Source organism: Capricornis sumatraensis, chromosome 2 (assembly GCF_032405125.1).
Source record: "Capricornis sumatraensis isolate serow.1 chromosome 2, serow.2, whole genome shotgun sequence".
Classification (NCBI taxonomy): domain Eukaryota; kingdom Metazoa; phylum Chordata; class Mammalia; order Artiodactyla; family Bovidae; genus Capricornis; species Capricornis sumatraensis.
In genome coordinates this window covers 171,073,571-171,098,466 of record NC_091070.1, presented here as the reverse complement: position 1 = coordinate 171,098,466, position 24,896 = coordinate 171,073,571, and the positions used below count along the sequence as shown (strand labels likewise).

Genomic DNA, 24,896 nt, shown 5'->3' with positions numbered 1-24,896 from the left:
ATACAAGAATAGCTTTGGAAATGATGGAGCTTGTCCCTGAACCAAAACATGATTCAAGAGTAACAACATGTACTGTAGTAAGATATAGCAGTATGAAACAGGCTATATAAATTCAAAAACATCTCACAATTCAATTTGCTCTGTGTCAGTGAAAACACACATACATTTTTCTTTAAAGGTGAAAATTAAAACACAGGCTCTGATCATGGTATTCAAAGAACCTTATTATACCATATCCATATGAAAGGATTCTTCAAACATTTAATTCTACAAATTGATCCTATGTCCTAGCTTCCCTCAGGGGCTGATATTCAGTCACATTTTCCATTCCCATTTCTGACATGTTTAAAGGCAGTCTGTCTGTCCTCAGCTCCATGAACCTCCAGAAGAAGCAGGCAGTGCCCTCTGACTCTCCACCTGTTGTTTAAATAGAATTCATCACCCGGTTCATCCTCCTCTTCTCTGACAGTAGATCTAGCCGTGCCTTCTTACCGGATTCTCACAGTTCCCAGAGGGCGGGCTGTGTCCCAAACATTCTCCGCACATATCATTTTGGTTCCTCATCCTGAACCAAATTAGCAGTCGCCCCCTCCCCTACTCTATCCTATAATATCCCTTAGTCCTGAGTTGTCCTTTCTTTGTACTCCAATAGAAATAGAAAGTTTCCTCAGAGGGCCAGTTAAAATATTCTTCCTCTCTCAGCTGCCTCCATTAGAACCTCTCATTTAATTTTGGCTGCATCTACTAATTCTAAAAATAGTGTTCATGCTTAACACCCCATTAAGTAACTTCCCTTAGGAACATACTTCCTTTAAATTAAAGCAGGTATATTTTAATCAGAGGAAAGCTCTGTTCCTTCTGCCCACACTATCATATTGCTAACACAAACCTAGTGGAACCTGCCATCTTTCACGGTAACTTCCATCAGAATCTTTGCCTTGGTCCTCCCAGTTAGACACAACCCTGAATCTCACATCATAGAGGTAGAATCTAAGCTACCCTACGCCATGTGACACAATACACAAGATTATGTGTGCACCCAAAATAATGTATGTGTAAAGAGAATGTAGAAGGTCATGGTTTGGCCAAACAGAAATTCTGTGATACCAAAATTCACTTTTGGTTTGACATAAAAATACTACTGCCCCACAATGAAACCTGGCCTCTGGCTTTCTTACATCAGTGCCTTTTGTGGTGAGCTGGTTCAGTCCACTGCCTCTTTGCTCAATACACAGCCATACCTTGGGAATCCCCAAAGCAGCAGAGCCTGGGGCAGGGTTACCTTCTCTCACCTAGGTTGGAGCTGGAGGAAAAGCAGTACCCCTCTTGACCTGACAAAATCTTTCCAGTGCTTCCCTGTTCTGGGCAGTGAACTTACTGGCCTGCAATTTTCTAGTGTTGCTGGTTCCTCACATTGCCATTTTCCACCCTTCGGGAATACAGCCTATATAAAGTTAGCTTTTGAAAATGTCAAAAAGGCTTTTCTCCGGTCTGTCTCCTTTCTTCTCTGCTCTCATTTCTTGGGAGGCACTGTGAGGGCCCCTCTTGGCACCTTGTCGATTTCCTAAGCAGCTAACCTTTCAATAATATTAATGCCGCATTGTGGTTATCTGTTTCTCAGTTCATCATTTTCAACTTTGTTTGCTGAGATTCATTTATGTGGTTGTGTTCTTAAGATCCTGGAGTTTAATAGACACCAACCTAATTCAGGGCCCACAACCAGAATTTCTAGCTAATAAATGAGGAACAGAATAGGTGGATATTTATTTTTCTATTGATTGAATTTCCAATAGCTCTACCTTGAATTTGATCTAGAAAAAGAGATGCAGAAAATCATAAATGTCCTTGCCTTGTTTAATATTTTCTATCTCAAAATCTTCCTTGTCAGCCTTGTGAGAAAGCAACTTTTCCAGTAATATTAGTCTTCTTTAGAGCTTGCAGCATGGAAAGTTCTGGCAATCTGTATTGCTGTGAGTTACCACCCTATTAGAAGGCTATAGGATGAAGTAATTGAGATTTCAGGCCACAAAACCAGACTGTGCAGGTTCAAGTACCAACTCTGTTACATCTTACTTATGTCCTTCTGCAACTTGTTTAGATAACAGTTTTCCAGTTCGCAGGATGGCAATAATACCTATCTTACTGGGTTTTAATGAGAAAACACATTAGATATTATTGTCATTATTTTGTTTTTTTCCTGAGGAATATTTTCACTACTTAATATTCTTAAATGCCCAAATTTCTTTACTTAATTAAATGTTTTTAAAGACCTGGCTCCCTTTTTTTTCACTTTTCACTTTTGTGCATTGGAGAAGAAAATGGCAACCTACTCCAGTGTTCTTGCCTTGAGAATCCCAGGGACAGGGGAGCCTGGTGGGCTTCCGTCTATAGGATAGCACAGAGTCGGACATGACTGAAGCAACTTAGCAGCAGCAGCAGCAAATTTTGTTTATGATATCTCAGATGCCTTGTTTCTTCTTGTCATAAAGATGTAAGAGTTAACTGGATTGTTTGACTTTAGATCTCTTTATGTATGGAGAAGAAAATGGCAACCCAATCCAGTATTCTTGCGTGGGAAATCCAGGTACAGAGGAGCCTAGCAGGCTACAGTCCATGGACTTGCAAAAGAGTCGGACATGACTTAGCTACTAAATAACCACTGTTTATATAAGATCATGGCATCTGGTCCCATCACTTCATGGGAAATAGATGGGGAAACAGTGGAAACAGTGTCAGACTTTATTTTTTGGGGCTCCAAAATTACTGCAGATGGTGACTGCAGCCATGAAATTAAAAGATGCTTACTCCCTGCAAGAAAAGTTATGACCAACCTAGATAGCATATTGAAAAACAGAGACATTGCTTTGCCAACAAAGGTCCATCTAGTCAAGGCTATGGTTTTTCCAGCGGTCATGTATGGATGTGAGAGTTGGACTGTGAAGAAAGCTGAGTGCTGAAGAATTGATACTTTTGAACTGTGGTGTTGGAGAAGACTCTTGAGAGTCCCTTGGACTGCAAGGAGATCCAACTAGTCCATTCTGAAGGAGATCAGCCCTGGGATTTCTTTGGAAGGAATGATACTAAAGCTAAAATTCTAGTACTTTGGCCACCTCATGTGAAGAGTTGACTCATTGGAAAAGACTCTGATGCTGGAAGGGATTGGGCGCAGGAGGAAAAGGGGACGACAGAGGATGAGATGGCTGGATGGCATCACGGACTCGATGGACATGGGTCTGTGTGAACTCCGGGAGTTGGTGATGGACAGGGAGGCCTGGCATGCTGCAATTCATGAGGTCACAAGGGGTCACAAAGAGTCGGACACAACTGAGCGACTGAACTGAACTGAACTGACAATATACAAAGACGGGGCAGGGAAGTCTCGTCCCATATTACTTCCTTCGTTGAGACCTCTCTATCCCTTCATGGTTCAGACTTGCAGCAGGGATCCAGTCTGTCACACTGGGTTGATGCAGATGTAGAACAGAATTTGGATAAAAACATAGCTAAGGGTTGACAGGGTTATTTGATTTTCTGATACCCTTCTGAGTGATTTTTCTTCCTAGGGCTCATTCACACAACTTAAACATACAGCTTAAACACCTGCCATTCAGTTATTCAACAATCATTGCTTGGGAGCACAATGTCAGAGACGGGGAAGGCACATCCCAGAGTTCATGCAGGTAAAAAGGTCAAGTAGGAAAAACCCAGATTTTGCAGAGGATATATGGGGTGGGGCATCTAGGTAGGTAGGCATCTTTCCTTCCGTGCACCCAGTTAGCTCACCCAGCTACCCAGCTAAGACACTGTCCTTCTCACTCTAAGGAGAAAGGGAGAATGTTTTCAAAGTTAACATTGAGAAGGTTCCCTCTGCTCTTCCTTCAGTAGTAAAAGAAAAGGAAAAAATTCATCCTATCACACCCTCTTGATTCCCAGAAGACCATCATTTTTCTCATTTCTATTTCTGTTCTTATCATGTCACCCTTGTTATGTCATTTGACTTCTTTCTGCCTCAGGTTCCTCATTTGCAAATGAAGATAATGATGTCTGTGTCTACCTGTTCACAGAGATATCTTTGCAGTTAATAGGGGTGTCAGGACAAAGGTACATGGAGCACTTTAGAGAAATACTCTACAAGAAAAATCATTATAACATTTTTATTAATCATATGGTACTGGGTTGCCAGAAAGTCTCAGAGAAAGACTCATTTTGCATCCAACTGCTGGATCTCTACTATGGGAGTAGTCTGAATTATCTTCCTCTCACCGAAGGTGAAAGCTGTTGTGGTTAATAAATGGTATGGGAGACAACATAACTCCTTTTCTGAAAGGCTTACTATTACTTTGACCAGCATGGAGAAAAGAGCACATGAGCCTCACAGAATGATTAGAACTCTTTAATCCTGGAGGGATGGTCTTTGTATCAATTACATTTTAAGCCTTGTATGCCAAGAACTGTATTCTCAGTCACTAAACCCTCTTTTAGCGGCTTTAACAACCTACAGAAAGTAAGTGAAAAGCATGCCTGGTGCCATAGATGAAACAGTGTTAGAGCATTGATGATGTCTGGCTTCTTTTCTTTGGGGAGGGAAATCCCCTTCTAAATTCTTAAAATAGCAGTTGGCTTTCATTAAATCTATTCAGAGGTAAGGGTCTGAGGATCTTGAGTGACCCTTTCTTTGGGAATGGAGCACATTTTAATAGGCTTTTTCCTGTCTGTGGTCCCAGAAAGATTTAGTTGCTGGCAGGCCTCCTGAATTGCTGGGATTTGTAAAGGAAAGAATTGATTACAGCCTTCCTCTAATTCTTTCTCTTTCTTTAACTTCTTTTTTCCCATTTCATACAAAGAATGAGAAAGATATTCTGAGTTTCCTTCTATTGAGATATGGTTGGCCTTTAGGGCAGACATTTTAGCACTGAACTTTTATTAACTTCTACTGGGTTTGACAAAAATTGTTTCTGTTTTTTGTTTTTTGCTTCCTAAATATGAGGCTAAAGAATTTCTTTTTACTAAGCTTCTTCCCAGAATTGTAAGTAGTAGAGAGAAAACAAAAGTTTGGGGATTTATTTTTATTATTTTATTTTGTTTTAGGTTTTTTCTGTTGTTGTTGTTTTTTTGTTTGTTTGTTTGGGGTTTTCTCTTTTTCTGGCTTTGTCTGTTGAATTGCATCTATATGCTCTTAAATATAGAACTTAATACAGGAGTCAGCACATGGTATTTGTTCTGATGAAAATACCCACCCTTGCCCAAACCTCCTTCCTTTCTTCTTCTTAGTGCCCCTTCTCTCACCTCCTTTCTCCTGTCCAATTCCTGCTCCTTCTTCCAGGAAGCACTCCTAGGTGTTCCCCCAGCACATCCTACTTATCTCAGGATAGCACTCTTAAAATTTCTCATGTATTTCAATACCTTTCCTGCTATACACTCAGGACAGGGGCTGTGGATTTTATACCATTTTATTCCCAAATGTTTCACACAGTGCAGCGCTGTGCTTAGTCACTCAGTCATGTCCAACTCTTTGCTACCCTATGGACTGTAGCCCTCCAGGCTTCTCTGTCCAAGGAGATTCTTCAGGCAAGAATACTAGAGTGTCATGCCCTCCTCCAGGGCATCCTCCCAACCCAGGGATCGAATCCAGGTCTCCTACATTGCAGGCAGATTCTTTACCATGCTAGCACAGTGACTGGGTCCTAATAAAAATTCAAATCATATTTATCAACTGCATGAATGAATGAATAACATTTAAAGGTATATGAGAATATCATATATTAATGTTTCTTTGTGCCAGGTACTGAGCTCAGTGTTTCTAGATATTAGCTTATTAAATATTCATAATTCTGTATTATAGCTTTTTAAAAAATATGTTACAGAAATGCTTAAAGAGAATAAGCGAATTATGAAGGTGATACAGTTAGTAAGCAACAAACTAAGGTTATTCCCCATAGTATATACTCATGTAGTCTAATACATAGAGATATATAGTCATAGTCCCTCAAACCAGGAGCAGCCCTGACTGAAGAGCAAAACAGTGTTGAAATATTGCCTTACAGAGGGAGGTGTAGTTTATAGAATTCATAGCAGAGATGAGAGGGTAATTTTTAGTTAATATTGAACAATTCAGTAGCATTTAATAAAATGGAAGTCATTCCTGTGCTCAATTAAGACTGCTATCCCACAGGTCACTCACCTAGCTGTTTTGTGCCATAGATAATTATTCTCATGCTAGTCTCTAAAGCTTGTCCAAAAAACAGTAAAGACAGTAAGAAAAGAAAATGTAATCAGCTGTTTGACTGCTCTGATTTTCTAATTTACACAGGTGAAAAGTTAGCCAAACAAAGAACTGAAGACTGTCTGATGATTCTTAAGAAAAATACCATCCCCTGAATTTCTAGTGATTTCTAGTCACTACTGACCATGTAGATTTGTACCAATACCTCCTTTTTGTAAATTGATTGACTTTCCTTCTCATAGGCAACATTTTATTTTCTAACCTGAAGCACTTCTATGCCTGACTGGAATATTTTTGCATTTGATTAATGTTTTCATTTGACTTTCAATGAGGTCTCAAAACAGTTTGGCTTGTCACAGTCAAATTATTTAAATATCCTCTGAAAAGAGTATGTGGAAACTAAATCAGATGCATGTGAACCTGAAAAACCAGTGGTGACATTTCCTGAACTTGTTATATTTTTATCTCTAAATTAATCATTTCACAATTTTTTAAAGTTAATGTTCAGCTTCTTAAATACAGTGATTATTGGATGCCTTAATGGAAAAGTTTTAATTTTTAACTGACTCAGAAGTTGTTTTCTGGTAAGGATTTGTGTTCCTTTTTAAAATATTCTTTGTAATTTCAACAGTACAAATATAGTATGTCATCTACTCATACTAAGATTTGTTTCCTTTGTTTTTTTTAACTCAAAAAAATTTACCTAAATTATCCTTTCACCTCTTAGTTACTCTTCACTCCTAATTGATCAGAATTATCCCAAATACGGATTCAAATATGGTCTGCATTCTCTGTCTACATTCAACTTATGCCATATAAAAGAAGGCACACATTAAAGAGTACCTACCATAAGGTTTCATTAGTATACAATTTTAGAAAATGCAAACTAATCTCCAGTGTCAAAGAGCAGATCAGTGGTTACCTAGGGCTGAGTTGAGAGAGGGATGAATTGCAAAGGGAGTAAGGAATTCTGTCGAGGTGACAGAAATGTTTTGTATCTTCACTGAGACAGTGATTTCACAGGAGTATATGTCTCTCAAAATTCATCAAATTGTTATTTTTAAATAGATGAGTTCTTCCTTCTAATATGAATACAAATGAATTCCCTAATGTAAGTGGTAAATATTAAAAGTGAAATCCTTAAAAAGAGATAGGCAAAGTAATATGAATTGTACCTTTCTAATCATGAATAAAAGGTATTTATTCACTCTTTTTAAAACCTTAAAAAGGAGAAATAAACATTTACCAAATAATCTCACTGAGGATATCAAAATCAATTCTGGCTGGAGAAGAAGAATCAACATAACTGAATTGGAAGAAAAAAGGTTTACCCAGATGCCATCACTGAATACAAATCTGTATCACACTGAGGTCAAGTTAGCTGTCTGCAAATGTTAGCGTTCAGTCAGAGGACTGTAGACATTGACAGAAAGGAAGATGAGAGCGTCTTTGAGACTGTGCACTTACCCTCTATTTATTCTTGTAGGTTCTGGTCTGATGCAAATGACATTCAGTACCAGAATTTACTCCTGAGCCAAATGTGAAAGTGCATACATTGAATGGCAAAGAAAAGGCCCTGAGTATTTATATATCATAAAAAAGAACTGATGAGATGAAGACATTAGATCAAAACTTGCAAACTGGCAGATACAATATCTGAAAAGAAAAAAACTACCCTGATATCACTGAGCTGATTAAAAGCAATGTGCTCCTAGATATGCAGCATGAAACTGTGGATCATGGGGATGCAGCCAACTGGCTTTTTCAGTTTTAAAATGGCATATATGAGAGAAGACCTCTAAGACGTCTGATGAAAATTGATGTGATTCAGAAAAGATACAATGAAGGAATTAATTTACAGTCAAGATTATGGAAGTGAGGTTGGATAAACAAAATAACTCATGTGAAAGAAATACAATATCAGATTTCTTCAAAATTGGAATTGTTAAACACTTTTATATAAGTGTCAATAAATGAGAAAGCATATGTGATTTACCTGCTCTGTGAAAAGTGTTCCCATTTGCATTCTGATCTGAGGTTAGTGTAGCCCAAATTCAGAACATTGGGTCAGAAAATTGAAAATTATTTGGGACAAGGGCATTACGTGATCAATGTGAATGTTTAAGCTTCAACAATAAACACAATGAAGGTGTGATAAACAGAATCTTCTCTTTATGACTGTAAATGACTCAGAAATGTATAGTTTGGATGGTTCTCAGTTGAGCAGTAGTTCATTTATGTTGCTAAATTTAGCAGGATACTAAGCTACTCTACTTGTTATGAGAGCAAGGCAAGTTTAGTCACTTCAGCTAGTCATTTGCTTACGTTAAATGTTAAAATTTCTATATATAAGCTACATGGTAATGTAGCAACTATATGTATTATTCTAATTTAAAGAAAACATTTAACAAATAGTTTTTACTACAAAAAACAATTACTGAATTACTGAAGGAAACTTAGATTGTCTAGTTTAAAAGTTTAGACCTCTTTGGTCAAATGTCTCAATAAATGTATATTGCAAGTATCTTATTATAAATATATGTATTATATATATTTTTACTTTGTATTTTTCAGAATGTTTTAAAGGAAAGTATGGTTTTTTGTCTTTGGGGCTTCTTTGGTAAATAAAAAAAAGCTTCTACTGTAGCAAGAACTAAGAGAATATACTCATGGTGAAAGTACACCCTCCAAAGAAATCAAGTAATTAATGTAATTAAAATTTATATTTTGAGCATTTGATCAATAAAGTGCTGTTATAACCAGTAAGTTTACAGAACTTTATACACAAAAAGTTTCTGCTCTGAAGGCCGACATTCAGAAGTGTGATTTGTTGCAACAAGGAAACCTTTGATTCTTCTCAAATTAAAGCTCTTCTCTCAAAAGCTGGGATTGGCTTGCCCACACCAGCTTACAATATCATTTCTTATATAAAAAGAAAGTTCCTGTAGGTTTGGGCCAGCAATACAGAAATTAAAAATTAAAGTAGCAGTTTTAAGAGCAGTTTAGTATCAAAGAGAAATATATTCCAGATATGGCAGAAAGACTGTGTATTTTCAAGTCAGAACTATCAAGCCTTAATCTGCCATTCCCTAATAAAGTATTTCTAAGCATCTGTTTCTTCATTTATAAAATAGGCAAGGTATCTACCTTATAGCCAGGGCTTGGCACAACTTGTTCCTTTCTCCTAAAATGGTTTCACATGTAATTTATTTGCCTGGATGTTTACTCAAGTTCCAACTCAAATATTTGCTACAAATAAGAGTTGCAAAGAATATTTTTCAAGGATAAAACTTAGTAACTATTTCTCTGACTTCTTACTCTCTCACTTAGCCAAACTTCCTGGTGTTCTTAAGGTGAGAAGAGGGGCGTGAGTGTGGAGAGGGAGAGAGAATAAAGGAGGGGAAGGGGAGGTACAGAAAGAAGAGGAAGAAAAGAGGAGGATGACAATGTTGACAATGAAGGGACTTCCCTGGTGGTCCAGTGGTTGGGACTTAGTCTTCCAATACAGGGAGTGTAGGTCAAGCCATAAAGAGTCAGTCTCTTTCTCCTCTCTCTATTAGTGTCAGATCTTACCTTAATAAAGCCCTGAGATGTCAATAGGTAAAACGGAAACATTGGATCACCATAAATAATTGGATAATTGAGAATTAACACTTCCGTACTTTTTTGTTTATGTTTCGTTTAATCATAGCTTACATCTTTTGGCTTATCTGAGGAAAAAAAGAACAAAGTAAATGGTTGCCATATTTAGACATTTTCAGGCATTTTTACTATTATATTTTGTTTCTTGAAAAATCTACCATCAAATCACAGGCACAGAATCCCATTCAGAACTTTCACACTGCCCAGAGAACATCTCTCAGGGATCTTTCTACTTTAGGCTTTCAAAAGAGACAAGAGCTGGTAGGTCCAGGACAGTGCAGAGGCTGCCATTCTTGCTAGGAATCCTCATCCCCTGCATGTAACATTTGCATGCTGCCTGCCAATACAAAAGGTTAGCCACCTCAAAGCACCCGTACCATTGTAAGAGCATTGCAGAGTGGAGAGAGCATATCCAATCTCACTGCTAGCTTAAGTGGGCAAGAAGACAGACCACAGATTCAGGACACCATAAGATAAATTTTCAAACATACCTCTGGCAGTGTTATAGAGGGTGGCTTAGAAAGGAAGTATAGGTTCAGTTCAGTTCAGTTCAGGTGCTCAGTTGTGTCCGACTCTTTGCAACCCCATGAATTGCAGCACGCCAGGCCTACCTGTCCATCAAGTCGATGATGCCATCCAGCCATCTCATCCTCTGTAGTCCCCCTCTCCTCCTGCCCGCAATCCCTTCCAGCATCAGTCTTTTCCAATGAGTGAACTCGGATCAGGTGGCCAAAGTATTGGAGTGTCAGGTTTAGCATCAGTCCTTCTAAAGAACACCCAGGACTGATCTCCTTCAGAATGGACTGGTTGGATCTCCTTGCAGTCCAAGGGACTCTTCAGAGTCTTCTCCAAAACCACAGTTCAAAAGCATCAATTCTTCGGCACTCAGCTTTCTTCACAGTCCAACTCTCACATCCATGCATGACCACTGGAAAAACCATAGCCTTGACTAGACGGACCTTTGTTGGCAAAGTAATGTCTATGCTTTTGAATATACTATCTAGATTGGTCATAACTTTCCTTCCATGGACTAAGCATCTTTTAATTTCATGGCTGCAATCGCCATGTGCAGTGATTTTGGAGCTCCCCCCCAAAAAAAGTCAGCCACTATTTCCACAGTTTCCCCATCTATTTCCCATGAAGTCATGGGACCAGATGCCATGATCTGAGTATTCTGAATGTTGAGCTTTAAGCCAACTTTTTCACTCTCCTTTTTCACTTTCATCATGAGGCTTTTTAGTTCCTCTTCACATTCTGCCATAAGGATGATATCATCTGCATATCTGAGGTTATTAATATTTATCCAGGCAATCTGGATTCCAGCTTGTGTTTCTTCCAGCCCAGTGTTTCTCATGATGTACTCTGCATGTAAGTTAAATAAGCAGGGTGACAGTATACAGCCTTGACGTACTCCTTTTCCTATTTGGAACCCGTCTCTTGTTCCATGTCCAGTTCTAACTGTTGCTTCCTGACCTACATATAGGTTTCTCAAGAGGCAGGTCAGATGGTCTGGTATTCCCATCTCTTTCAGAATTTTCCACAGTTTATTTTGATCCTCACAGTCAAAGGCTTTGGCATAGTCAACAAAGCAGAAATAGATGTTTTTCTGGAACTCTCTTGCTTTTTCGAACATCCAGCGGATGTTGGCAATTTGATCTCTGATTCCTCTGTTTTTTCCAAAACCAGCTTGAACATCTGGAAGTTCACAGTTCACATATTGCTGAAGCCTAGCTTGGAGAATTTTGAGCATTACTTTACTAGCATGTGAGAAAAATGAAATTTTGCTGTAGTTTGAGCATTCTTTGGCATTGCCTTTCTTTGGGATTGGAATGAAAACTGACCTTTTCCAGTCCTGTGACCACTGCTGAGTTTTCCAAATTTGCTGGCATATTGAGTGCAGCACTTTGACAGCATCATCTTCCAGGATTTGAAATAGCTCAACTGGAATTCCATCACCTCCACTAGCTTTGTTTGTAGTGATACTTTCTAAGGCCCATTTGACTTCACATTCCAGGATGTCTGGCTCTAGATGAGTGATCACACAGTTGGGATTATCTTGGTCATGAAGATATTTTTTTAAAGTTCTTCTGTGTATTCTTGACACTTCTTAATATCTTCTGCTTCTGTCAGGTCCATACCATTTCTGTCCTTTATCAAGCCCATCTTTGCATGAAATGTTCCCTTGGTGTCTCTAATTTTCTTGAAGAAATCTCTAGTCTTTCCCATTCTATTATTTTCCTCTATTTCTTTGCATTGATCCCTGAGGAAGGCTTTCTTATCTCTCCTTGCTGTTCTTTGGACTCTGCATTCAAATGCTTATATCTTTCCTTTCTCCTTTGCTTTTTGCTTCCATTCTTTTATAGCTGTTTGTAAGGCCTCCCCAGACTGCCATTTTGCTTTTTTCATTTCTTTTCCATGGGGATGGTCTTGATCCCTGTCTCCTGTACAATCTCACAAACCTCCATCCATAGTTCATCAGACACTCTATCTATCAGATCTAGTCCCTTAAATCAATTTCTCACTTCTACTGTATAATCATAAGGGATTTGATTTGGGCCATACCTGAATGGTCTAATGTTTTTCTCTACTTTCTTCAATTTAAGTCTCAATTTGTCAATAAGGAGTTCATGATCTGAGCCACATTCGGCTCCTGGTCTTGTTTTTGCTGACTGTATAGAGCTTCTCCATCTTTGGCTGCAAAGAATACAATCAATTTGATTTCACTGTTGACCATCTGGTGATGTCTGTGTTTAGTCTTCTCTTGTGTTGTTGGAAGAGGGTGTTTCTATGACCAGTGTGTTCTCTTGGCAAAACTCTATTAGCCTTTGCCCTGCTTCATTCCATATTCCAAGGCCAAATTTGCCTGTTACCCCAGGTGTTTCTTGACTTCCTACTTTTGCATTGCAGTCCCCTATAATGAAAAAGACATCTTTTTTGGATGTTACTTCTAAAAGGTCTCATAGGTCTTCATAGAACTGTTCAACTTCAGCTTTTTCAGCATTACTCGTTGGGGCATAGACTTGGCTAACTGTGATATTGAATGGTTTGCCTTGGAAATGAACAGAGATCATTCTGTTGCATTTGAGATTGCATCCAAGTACTGCATTTCGGACTCTTTTGTTAACAATGATGGCTACTCCATTTCTTCTGAGGGATTCCTGCCTACAGTAATCTGAGTTAAATTCACCCATTTCAGTCCATTTTAGTTCGCTGATTCCTAGAATGTCGACGTTCACTCTTGCTATCTCCTGTTTGACCACTTCCAATACCCCACGTCCAAGGTAAGAGAAACCCAAATAAGATGGTAGGTGTTGCGAGAGGGCATCAGAGGGCAGACACGCTGAAACCATAATCACAGAAAACTAGTCAATCTGATCACACAGACCACAGCCTTGTCTAACTCAATGAAACTAAGCCATGCCGTATCAGTCCACCCAAGATGAGCGGGTCATGGTGGAGAGGTCTGACAGAATGTGGTCCACTGGAGAAGGGAATGGCAAAACACTTCAGTATTCTTGCATTGAGAACCCCATGAACAGTATGAAAAGGCAAAATGATAGGATACTGAAAGAGAAATTCCCCAGGTCAGTAGGTGTCCAATGTGCTACTGGAGATCAGTGGAGAAATAACTCCAGAAAGAATGAAGGGATGGAGCCAAAGTAAAAGCAATACCCAGTTGTGGATGTGATTGGTGATAGAAGCAAGATCTGATGCTGTAAAGAGCAATATTGCATAAGAACCTGGAATGTTACGTCCATGAATCAAGCATAGGTTACTAGAGAGTTAAAGTAGCTCATGCCAGAAGTAATAAGGGTCTGAATTGAGGCAATGGCAGTGGGGAAGTAAAGGAATAAAAGGATTAAAGATCTATGGTGGAGATAAAATTGACTGGATTTGGTAACTGATCTGAAGTGAGGATCAAGAGGGGAAAAAATGGAAAGATATCAAGATACTATGGGTAACTGGGGAGATGATGATTTGTACATTAAGATACAAGTGTGTTGAAAACAGTTTCAACCATGTATGTTTGAAATGCCAGTGAAATAATCATCAATACTTTATGTAACATTGTGAGACATATGGTATAGGGCATTTGGAAATTGTCAGTAGTCTTACCGTTTTAGATGCAGAATATCCTGTTTCAATTTCTTGTTGTAATGGATTCTCTACCAATAAGGATAATCCTCCATTTCATGTTTACTCACTTGGCTGACTTCCTATATTCCACACTCTTCCCTCAACAGGCTTTCCAGTTTCTATTTTCTGAGACTTCCTAATAAATGTGAGTTTGTGACCAAGTACCTCCTAAAATGCATCATTTTCCTCCTTTATCATTTCTGAAACAAATAGATGAATTGCAAAGGGGCTACCCTGATGAGATGTTTAATTTGAGGCTTTAATTTTGTGAGTGTTGAGAAGCATAACTAAGGGTCAGGCAGTACCTAAATGTCTTCAGGAATACAAAATAAACTATTGTGTATCTAGAATTTTGAGAACATTTCCTACTTAAATACAGATCTCCTAGGGCCGCTCTTCTTTGTGACACAAGAGCCTGGCAGAAAAAACACAACATGTAGTCCTCATAGAGGTGGCAAGCAAAATGCACAGTTGATATTGTGACAAATAGGAGAACACAGTGTGTTGGGGGAGAGGTGGAGGTAGACGGGGAGTGGGCCCTGGTTTTACATTTCTTTTATTCTCTTAATTGCAAGGCAGTTTTCTTCAGTGTCATTCTCGATGATCTCTCAGGTATTTCAAACAGTGAGGAGAGAAAGGAACCCTGAATCAGATGGACATACAAATAGGATAGTAAAGACTTCTGGGGAAAATGTGAGCACAGAGAAGTTTTGAAATCTTAATTAAAAAAGTTATTTATAAGCACTTTTCTGGATCAGCATGCCACATAATTATTTTTTTAATGGAAAAAAAAGAAAAAAAAAAAAAAATAGGAGAGTGTTGCAGACCTGTGCTTCAGAGGGGAAAGTTGTTTCCACCTGGAGCACTTGTAAACATTGGATTGGCCTCTGATGGACAGAATTGTCAATTTTTTAATGAAGCATGGCTAGTGCTGAACAAGACAAGCTGGGTCAAGCATTTGAAGATGCTTTTGAAGTACTGAGGCAGCATTCAACTGGAGACTTTCAGTACTCCTCAGATTACAAAAATTACCTGGCTTTTATCAACCACCGTTCTCATATCAGAGGAAATTCCAACAGCTATGGTGTGCAGCCTGCAGAGGAACCCATCTATAATTGGAGAACAGTCATAAACAGTGCTGCGGACCTCTGTTTTGAAGGAAATATTCATCAATCTCTGGAGAACGTCCCCGAAAACCAGCTGGTACAACCTGTTCTTCTCCAGCAAAAGGGAGGAAAAGGCAGGAAGAAGCTCTGACTATTTGAATACCTTCATGAATCCCTATGTAATCCAGAGATGGCATCTTGTATTCAGTGGATAGATCAAACCAAAGGAATCTTTCAGTTTGTATCAAAAAACAAAGAAAAACTTGCCCAACTCTGGGGAAAAAGAAAAGGCAACCGGAAGACCATGACTTACCAGAAAATGGCCAGAGCACTGAGGAATTATGGAAGAACTGGGGAAATCATCAAAATCTGGAGAAAGCTAATTTACCAGTTCAGTGAGGCCATTCTCCAAAGACTATCTGCACCTTATTTCTTGGAAAAAGAGATCTTCTATTCACAGTATGTTCAACCTGATCAAGGATATCTCAGTTTAAATAACTGGAATGCAAATTATAATTATACATATGCCAATTACCATGAGTTAAGTCACCCTGATTGCTAAATATACTCTTACATTTCATAATTTTCTGACATCAGAAGTCCCTACAAGATTTAGGATTTTTCTCTAAAAGCAAATACTGAAAAAAAAAACCACTTCATGATTGCTATCTTTTATGACATAGCATATAATCTATACTAACTTGGGGAGAAATTTTGCCAGCTCTTTAGAATGATTATCCCATTTGAAAGTATAGACTAAATGTCCTTCCTCTTACTAGTAACTATGCAATTATTTCTTTCTAGATTAATAATACCAGTGGAGACCATTTGATTTGCATATTGGTTAAACCTTGTTTTCTTGTCATACACTCAGACCAAAAAAAAAAAAAAAAAATCACTTTAGGATATGTCCAATAGCTTTAGCAACAGAACAAAAACTGATTGCCTGTGATGGTGTTCCTGCTAAATTATATTCAGGGCTTTAAAAATTTCAGTGACTAAAACTAGAACTAGAATATGATCCAGCAATTCCACTCCTGGATATATACCGAAAGGAAATGAAAACACTGATTCAAAAAGATACAATTTTTTTTTTTTTTGGGCTGCACTGTGTGGCTTGTCAAATATCAGTTTCCCAACCAGGCCTTTGCAGTGACAATGCCAAATCCTAACCACTAGACTACCAGGGAACTCCCATAGTGACATTATTTACAATAGTCAAGGTATGGAAGCAACCTTCTAGCCAACAAGTGAATAAAGAAGATGTGGTATACACACACACACACACACACACACACACACATACACACAGAATATTACTTGGCCAAAAAAGTGAAATCTTGCCATTTGCAACATGGATGGACCTAGAGGATATTAAGCTTACTGCAAAGAGTCAGACAGAGAAAGACAAATACTATATGTTATCATTTATATGTAGAATCTAAAAATTGAAACAAATGAAAGTAATGAAATAAAAGCAGACTTTAAGATATAGAGAACAAACTAGTTCTAAGATACAGAGAACAGTAGGGGGAGGGCTGGGGGGAGGGGAGCAAGATAGGCATAGAGGATTAAGAGGTACAGACTACTAAATATAAAACAAAAAAAGATACAAGAATGTAATGTACAGCACAAGGAATGTAGCCAACATTTTAATAGCTTTGAATAAAGTATAACCTAGAAAAATATTGAATCCCTATGTAGTACATCTGAAACTAATGTAAATCAACTATATTTCTATAAAATAAATAAAGATTTAAAAAATAAAAAAAAATACACACACACACACAGGTGTGGCTCAACCATCAAGAATGAAGAGGGGGAAAAAAGTGAGTTTACTTTAAATAGTGATGGAGAAAGAGCTACTGGTGTTCAGGCCCCTGAAATGGCTATTTCAGACCAAGAAATGCAAATGAAAATTTCCCAGGCACTTTCAGTCTCTTAGACAAAGTCTAAACACAGACGCCTGTTTGAATAAAAATATCAATAACCTCAGATATACAGCTGACACCACCCTTACGACAAAGTGAAGAAGAACAAAAGAGCCTCTTGATGAAAGTGAAAGAGGAGAGTGAAATAGTTGGCTTAAAGCCCAACATTCAGAAAACCAAGATCATGGCATCTGTTCCCATCACTTCATGGCAAATAGATGAGCAAACTGTGGAAACAGTGGCTGACTTTATTTTTAGGGGCTCCAGATGGTGATTGCAGCCATGAAATTAAAATTTAGATGCTTACTTCTTGGAATTAAAAGACGCTTACTCCTTGGAAGAAAAGTTATGACCAACCTAGATAGCATATTCAAAAGCAGAGACATTACTTTGCCGACTAAGGTCTGTCTAGTCAAGGCTATGGTTTTTCCTGTGGTCATGTATGGATGTGAGAGTTGGACTGTGAAGAAGGCTGAGCACCGAAGAATTGATGCTTTTGAAGTGTGGTGTTGGAGAAGACTCTTGAGAGTCCCTTGGACTGCAAGGAGATCCAACCAGTCCATTCTAAAGGAGATCAGTCCTGGGTGTTCATTGGAAGGACTGATGTTGAAGCTGAAACTCCAATACTTTGGCCACCTCATGCGAAGAGTTGACTCATCTGAAAAGACCCTGAGGCTGGGAAAGATTGAATGCAGAAGAAGGGGACAACAGAGGATAAGATGGTTGGATGGCATCACCAACTCAATGGACATGAATTTGGGTAAATTCTAAGAGTTGGTGATGGACAAGGAGGCCTGGCGTGCTTCAGTTCATGGGATCGCAAGGAGTCAGACATGACTGAGCGACTGAACTGAACTGAACAGAACAGAACTGAAGGTAAGTCAAGTAGCAAGTACTCACAAAATTGCTTTTTTTTTCTGCTTTTTTTGGAATGATTGATGCATTCATTCAATAGATACTTACTTATTGGGCTTCTATTAGGTTGAACCATATGAAATTGTTTTTTTTTTTTTTTTTCTGTCAAAGTGGTTGCAAACTGACAATATCATATGATTCAACGTAATACTATCTTTAATGGTGAAAATGTCTTTTATAACTGAAATCAATAAATATATATTTGCTGAACATGGAGTAGAGATTCAGAACCTCCCCAAATGTTCCAAATCAGTGGTAACAATGATTTTGAGTATGATAATCTCTTTGAGTGTTAACAATTGGACAGACCTCAGGGATGCTGTTCTACCTTTAGAGTCCATCAAGTGAGAAAATGCATAACCAAGTTGGTACAATATCAGTAACCCTTATAAACAATTTTTATCTATTATAGTGATGCTGCATATATTTGAAAAATATTAGCGTATATATACACATATGCAAATTATATATATATACACATATATGTATATGTGTGGAACATGTACATTTATATATTTAATCACTAGACAAGGCTTAGTGCAAATTTGGATTGTTAGGCTATATTAGCCTTTTTCTGCCATTAGAGTGGTATCATGCACATATCTGAGGTTGTTGATGTTTCTCCCACCTATCTTGATTCCAGTTTGTAACTCATCCAGCCTGGCATTTCTCGTGATGTGCTCAGCACATAGGTTAAACAAACAGAGTGACAGCAGACAGTTCTGTTCTACTCTTTTCTCAATCTTGAATCTTAATCAGTTGTTCCATATAGGGTTCTAACTGTTCGCTTCTTGACCCGCATGCAGGTTTCTCAGCAGACAGGTCAGATGGTCTGATATTCCCATCTCTTCAAGAGCTTTCCACAGTTTGTTATGGTCCACAAGTCAAAGACTTTAGCATAGTCGATGAAACAGAGGTAGATATTTCTCTGGAATTCCCTTGCTTTCTCTATGATCCAGCAAATGTTGCCATTTAATCTCTGGTTCTTCCTTTTCTAAACCTAGCTTGGATGTCTAGAAGTTCTTGGTTCACATAATGCTGAAGCCTAGCTTGCAATATATTAAGCATGACCTTACTAGCATGGGAGATGAGTGCAATGGTCTGATGGTTAGCACATTATTTAGTACTATCCGTCCTGGGAATTGGGATGAAGATGGACCTTTTCCAGTCCTGTGTCCACTATTGGGTCTTCCAGATTTGCTGACATAATGAATGCAAAACCTTGACAGCATCATCCTTTAGGGTTTTGAATAGTTCTACTGGAATTCCATTGCATCCACTAGCTTTGTTAGCAGCAGTGCTTCCTAAGGAAGGCCCACTTGAATTCACACTCCAGAATGTCTGGCTCTGGGTGACTGACCATACCTCAGATATGCAGATGATACCACTCTAATGGCAGAAAGCAAAGAGGAACTAAAGAGCCTCTTGATGAGGGTGAAAGAGGAGAGTGAAGAAGCGGCTTCAAACTAAATATTAAAAAAAAAATACTAAGATCATGGCATCTGGCCCCATTGCTTCATAGCAGATAGACCATGAAAAGGTAGAAATAGTGACAGATTTCTTCTTCTTGGGCTCTAAAATCACTGCGGATGGTGACTGCAGACATGAAATCAGAAGACGATTGTTTCTTGGCAGGAAAGTTATGACAAACCTAGACAGTGTGTTGAAAAGCAGACACATTGTTCTGCTGACAAGGGTCCATATAGACAAGGCTACGTATGGTCTTCCCAGTGGTAACATATGGTTGTGAGAGTTAGATTGTAAAGAAGGCAGAACACCACAAAATTGATACCTTAGAACTGTGATGCTGGAGAAGACTCCTGAAAATCCCTTGGACAGCAAGGAAATGAAACCAATCAATCTTAAGGGAAATCAACCCTGAATACACATTGGAAGGACTGATGCTGAAGCTCCAATATTTTGGTCATCTGATGCGAACAGCTGACTCATTGGAAAAGTCCCTGATGCTAGGAAAGATTGAGGGCAGAAAGAGAAGAGGAGGACAGAGGATGAGATGCTTGGATGGCATCACCAATGCAATGGACATGAACTTGGGCAAACTTCAGGAGATGGTGAGGGACAGGGAGGCCTCGTGTGTTGCAGACCAGGGGGTGGCAAAGAGTTGGACACGACTGGGCAACTAAACAACAAGGTTAGCCTTTTAAAGTTACAAATTGCAGAAAACCCAACCTCAGACTGGCTTAAGCAAAACAGGAAATGGTTTTTGCTTACATAACTGAAAAGTCCACAAATAGATGTGTTTTAACCATGGCTAAACCAAGGATTTCAAATTATATCATCAGACTTGTTTTTCCCCATGTCTAGGCTTTTTTCCTAACTGACTTACTCATTCTTGGCTTTATTCTTAGTCTTCACCTGGTGGCCCCTGCTGCAGGGTAAATTAATCCTCCGGTTCCACATCACAAACACACGTCCTAGAATTGTGTATCATTGGCTCTGACTGGCCTTGCTGTGGCCTCATGCTTATTCCCGAGCCAGTCTCTATAGACAGGAGAATGTAATGTTCTAATTGGCCAGATAGTTCATAAACCACTCCTAGAATCCTAGATGTACATGAACCTCATGAACTAAAACTGAAGAGGGAGAGAAATTCCTAAAGGAAAATGAAGCCGTGAGAATGCATGCTAAACAAACAAAAATAACAGTTTTCCAACAATGTAATCCCCATGAAATAACTCCATTGCCACTAGGGACAATGGCATATGTGTTTGACATCACTGCTATAAAGATTATACAGTGAAAGATATTTGTATAGGCTTGCCTTGTTCCTACAGGTAATTGGCTTATTCGCTTGCTGGAGTTAATCACTTCAGCCATGTCTGAATCTTTGCAAATCTGTGGATTGTAGCCCACCAGACTCCTCTGTCCATGGGATTTTCCAGGCCAGAATACTGTAGTGGGTTGTCATGCCCTCCTCCAGGGGATATTCCCAACCCAGGGATCAAACCCACGTGTCCTGTGTCTCCTGAACTACAAGTGGAATCTTTACCTCTAAGCCACTGGGGAAGCCCCAGCTTACTCCTTTATCCAGGAAGAATTAATTGAGAGTCTGTTGTGTATTATGTTTTGTACCAAGAAATTCGAATTTGACTAAGATGTAATTTCCATTTCAAGGAGCTCTAGGCCTTGACAAAACTGATGAGCAATCAACCAATTGTTAGGAAGGTGTAACCAACTCTATACAGAGAATGTGAAAGAGCTCACAGGCACAATGATATTTGAGGTAGGACTTAACAGAATAAGAATTTTCAGCCAGAACAAAAAGTAAAACAGCAATGACTAAAATAAGCCAGGGTAATTTGATGCTTAAGAGGGATTCCTAAACTCTTACTGCTATATGAGTTAAGAGAATAGGTACATGAGGGTCAGAAGGGAAAATTTTGAGTGTTTACACATACCACAAACACAAACACCAATGAGATAAGGAAGGTTGGGAGCAGTTTAAAACATCATAAGCATTTATAGAAAAACCTTATACAACATCTCAGACCACTACTTGATAAGACAGCTTTTCTCAAGAGCTATTTAGCAGTGTGGTGTGTGTGTGTGTTTATTCGCTAAGTCATGTCCGACTCTTTGTGACCCCATGGACTGTAGCCCACCAGGCTCCTTTGTCCATGGGATTTTTCAGGCAAGGACACTGGAGTGGGTTGCCATTTCCTCCTCCAGGGGATCTTCCCAACCCAGGAATTGAACCCGTGGCTCTAACCATGTCTCTTGCATTGCAGGCAGGTTCTTTTACCCCTGAGCCAGGAGGGAAGCCCCATTTAGCAATAGAGAAGTCAATTTAAAAAGGGAGGAGTAAGAAGAGTTTACCAGCACCTCTTGGTGAGAGATAGAGGAATAGGAAGAAATTCCGATTATTGCAGCAGTGTCTTTGAGAGCAGAGTACTGAACCATTTCAATTCTCATCTTATGAGGAAATAAGAAAATATCCGAAAAGTTTTGTGTGATTTTTACAATCTAAGATAGAGCTGACCTCAGTAGCACTTAGAGATAGGATGTTGGGAATATTGAAAAGTTTTAAACTCTTAAATTCAAGATTCACTTTCTTTTCAAAGTTGATGATGAGCCTTGTACTAAAAGTAAGTTTTTAAGTAGCTGTTCTGGACCAGCAAAGGGTTTTTTACTTCCATGCAGATATAGCTATGCGAGAAACAAACATATGTTTCCTTCTATAACATATTCAAATCCATTGCACACATATATAGGATACACTACTAAATGCCCATATTTGTTGATTTTTTTTCAGGTCATAGCAATTCTGGTACTTTGTACATTTCTTTGTGATGAGCTAAAGATTTTTTTAATGCATTCACAGTAGGAAAAAGATTTTCTAAAAACTTTTTATCAGTTTTAATACTTAACTATATAATCCAGCCCTTTGTAATTCACAAGTTGTATTGAATCTTTAATAACACTATCAATGAAAAGGCATGTACCTGTGTGCATTTTGTAACAAAAAGCAAAAATATATAAATAGCTTGACATTGTTTGGTAAATTCTACTGCTCAGTTATGGGAAACCTAAATAATCCATACTCCATGTGAACAAGTTAGAAAAGAGCATTTAATGAGCTATGGAGGGAGGTATTTTCAGAGTACTACACTCATTTTCATAAATGTTGCTGGAGAGGCAATTGCTCAAATATAATTCTCCCAATAGGGAGTTAAGAGAGATAATAACAGCTAAACACAGAAGGAGATAACAAAAGAAATAAGATGTCAAATATAATCAGATCTGTCTTTGCCATATAAATTCAAATAATAAGATGGCTATGTAATTATTTTAAAACTTTGCTTATTTTATTTTTCAATATTAAATTCTTCAAGCAATGGTTTGCTAGTACATTTGGACTTTGGATCATCCATACTATTTGCATTTTGAGGGGAACTCATTATTTAAGAGGAAAGAATGCAATTTTGGATCTATCCCTGTTATTGCCATCCTAAATGATATTCATAAAGATGATACAAAATTTATATTGGTGTATATTGAACCCTGAATGATAAACTCACAATGGAATAACCTGAGTAGCTGCATCCTTCATGTTTTTAGTTTATTTCTTTCTATTTTAATAACTAACTTTTATTCCATCATAGTCATCCAAGTGTATTTAAATCAAAATAGCACTGGATCAAGTGACCAGACTTCTTTTATCAACTCTTGACAGTAATTTTTGTGACTCTTGGAAGTAAAGGAATGGAGCAGTATTAAGATGAAATTTCAGTGGGCAATCCAGTAAGCCTAAAGCCTGCCTTAATGGTGATTATATTGCTCTTCCTTTAGAAATCCCTGAGGAAGTTTTATTTATTTTTATTTATTTTTATTTATTTATTTTTTATTAGTTTTTTTTATTTTTTTAATTTTAAAATCTTTAATTCTTACATGCATTCCCAAACATGAACCCCCATCCTACCTCCCTCCCCATAACATCTCAGTGGGTCATCCCCATGCACCAGCCCCAAGCATGCTGTATCCTGCGTCAGACATAGACTGGCGATTCAATTCTTACATGATAGTATACATGTTAGAATGCCATTCTCCCAAATCATCCTACCCCCTCCCTCTCCCTCTGAGTCCAAAAGTCTGTTATACACATCTGTGTCTTTTTTGCTGTCTTGCATACAGGGTCATCATTGCCATCTTTCTAAATTCCATATATATGTGTTAGTATACTGTATTGGTGTTTTTCTTTCTGGCTTACTTCACTCTGTATAATCAGCTCCAGTTTCATCCATCTTATCAGAACTGATTCAAATGAATTCTTTTTAACGGCTGAGTAATACTCCATTGTGTATATGTTTTTAGTACAGAGAACTGTGACAAAGGAAGGAATTGTTAGCTCAGAATTTGGCTCCAAAAACCTACTGAGAAACTTGTTTCTGCTGTGAACCATATGGAAAACTCATTTCCCCCATTCTAAGATATACTCTGGGGTCTTAAACAATGGAGTATCAGATCCAAGGCTGAATGGCTGAGCATCACCCCTTCCCTGCTCCTGATGTGTAACACTGTAAATTAATCTTGCCTGGTTCTTAGCTTTGTATATTAGATTATAGACACTCTTTGAAAACACCTGGCTTCCTTTGTTCCACAGTCTTTTTATGAACTCATCCATTTAAAACAGTAGTATTCTATTCTACAAATATACTTATTTTTCCATTTTAGTGTTGATGGGTATCTGGGCTATTTCCATAGCATGAGTATGCTGTGCTGAACATTCTTTACATGTCTTTTGGTGGTCATATGTGTGTGCTTCTGTTGATTATTTATTTGGGAATACAACAGGGAAATTCTCAAAGTGGGAAAATGACCCTTCAATTCTAGTCTCACATCTCTGTGTTTCCTTCTTCCTCCTTATCTTATCCCCTTAATTCTGCACTGATTTTTAACCATTTTATGTCTTCAAATAGATTTTTTTTAATGCTTTGTATAGCTCCTCTCAGGCTTCCCTGGTGGCTCAATGGTAAAAAATCTGCCTGCCAAGCAGTAGACACTGATTCAACCTCTGGGTCAGGAAGATTCCCTGGAGAAGGAAATGGCAATCCATCCGAATAATCTTGCCTGGGACATCCCATGGACAGAGGAGTCTGGCTGGCTATAGTCCATAGGGTTGCAAAGAGTTGGACAAAACTGAAACACTAAACAACATAGATCCTATCAGAATGAAGTTTGAGGTGCTATCACCAGAAGTGGAACTCTAAAGGCACAGCCTCTTTTAACTGATTTTTAATTTGTTAACATCAAGTTTCATGATCAATTCCATATAGCAGATAGGATTGTATTTTGTTCTGAATTTTCTTGGTTCTGAAGTAACATTTGTTTCTCTCCTCTCCTGTATTACTGCCAAACTTTGGATATCTCACTGCTAATTTAATTAAGCATTGCTGAACATATAGTGGGATTCAATAGACATTT

The 24,896-nt window shown here is 38.3% G+C and overlaps 1 protein-coding gene and 1 pseudogene across 1 annotated transcript in view; both read left to right on the top strand.

Annotated features, from left to right (window-relative positions):
- TNNI3K (TNNI3 interacting kinase) overlaps nt 1–24,896 on the top strand; it is a 344,134-nt gene that overhangs the window by 147,561 nt on the left and 171,677 nt on the right. The gene's annotated exons all lie outside the window — the stretch shown is intronic.
- On the top strand, nt 14,924–15,670 carry LOC138071376 (transcription factor Spi-C pseudogene; annotated as a pseudogene).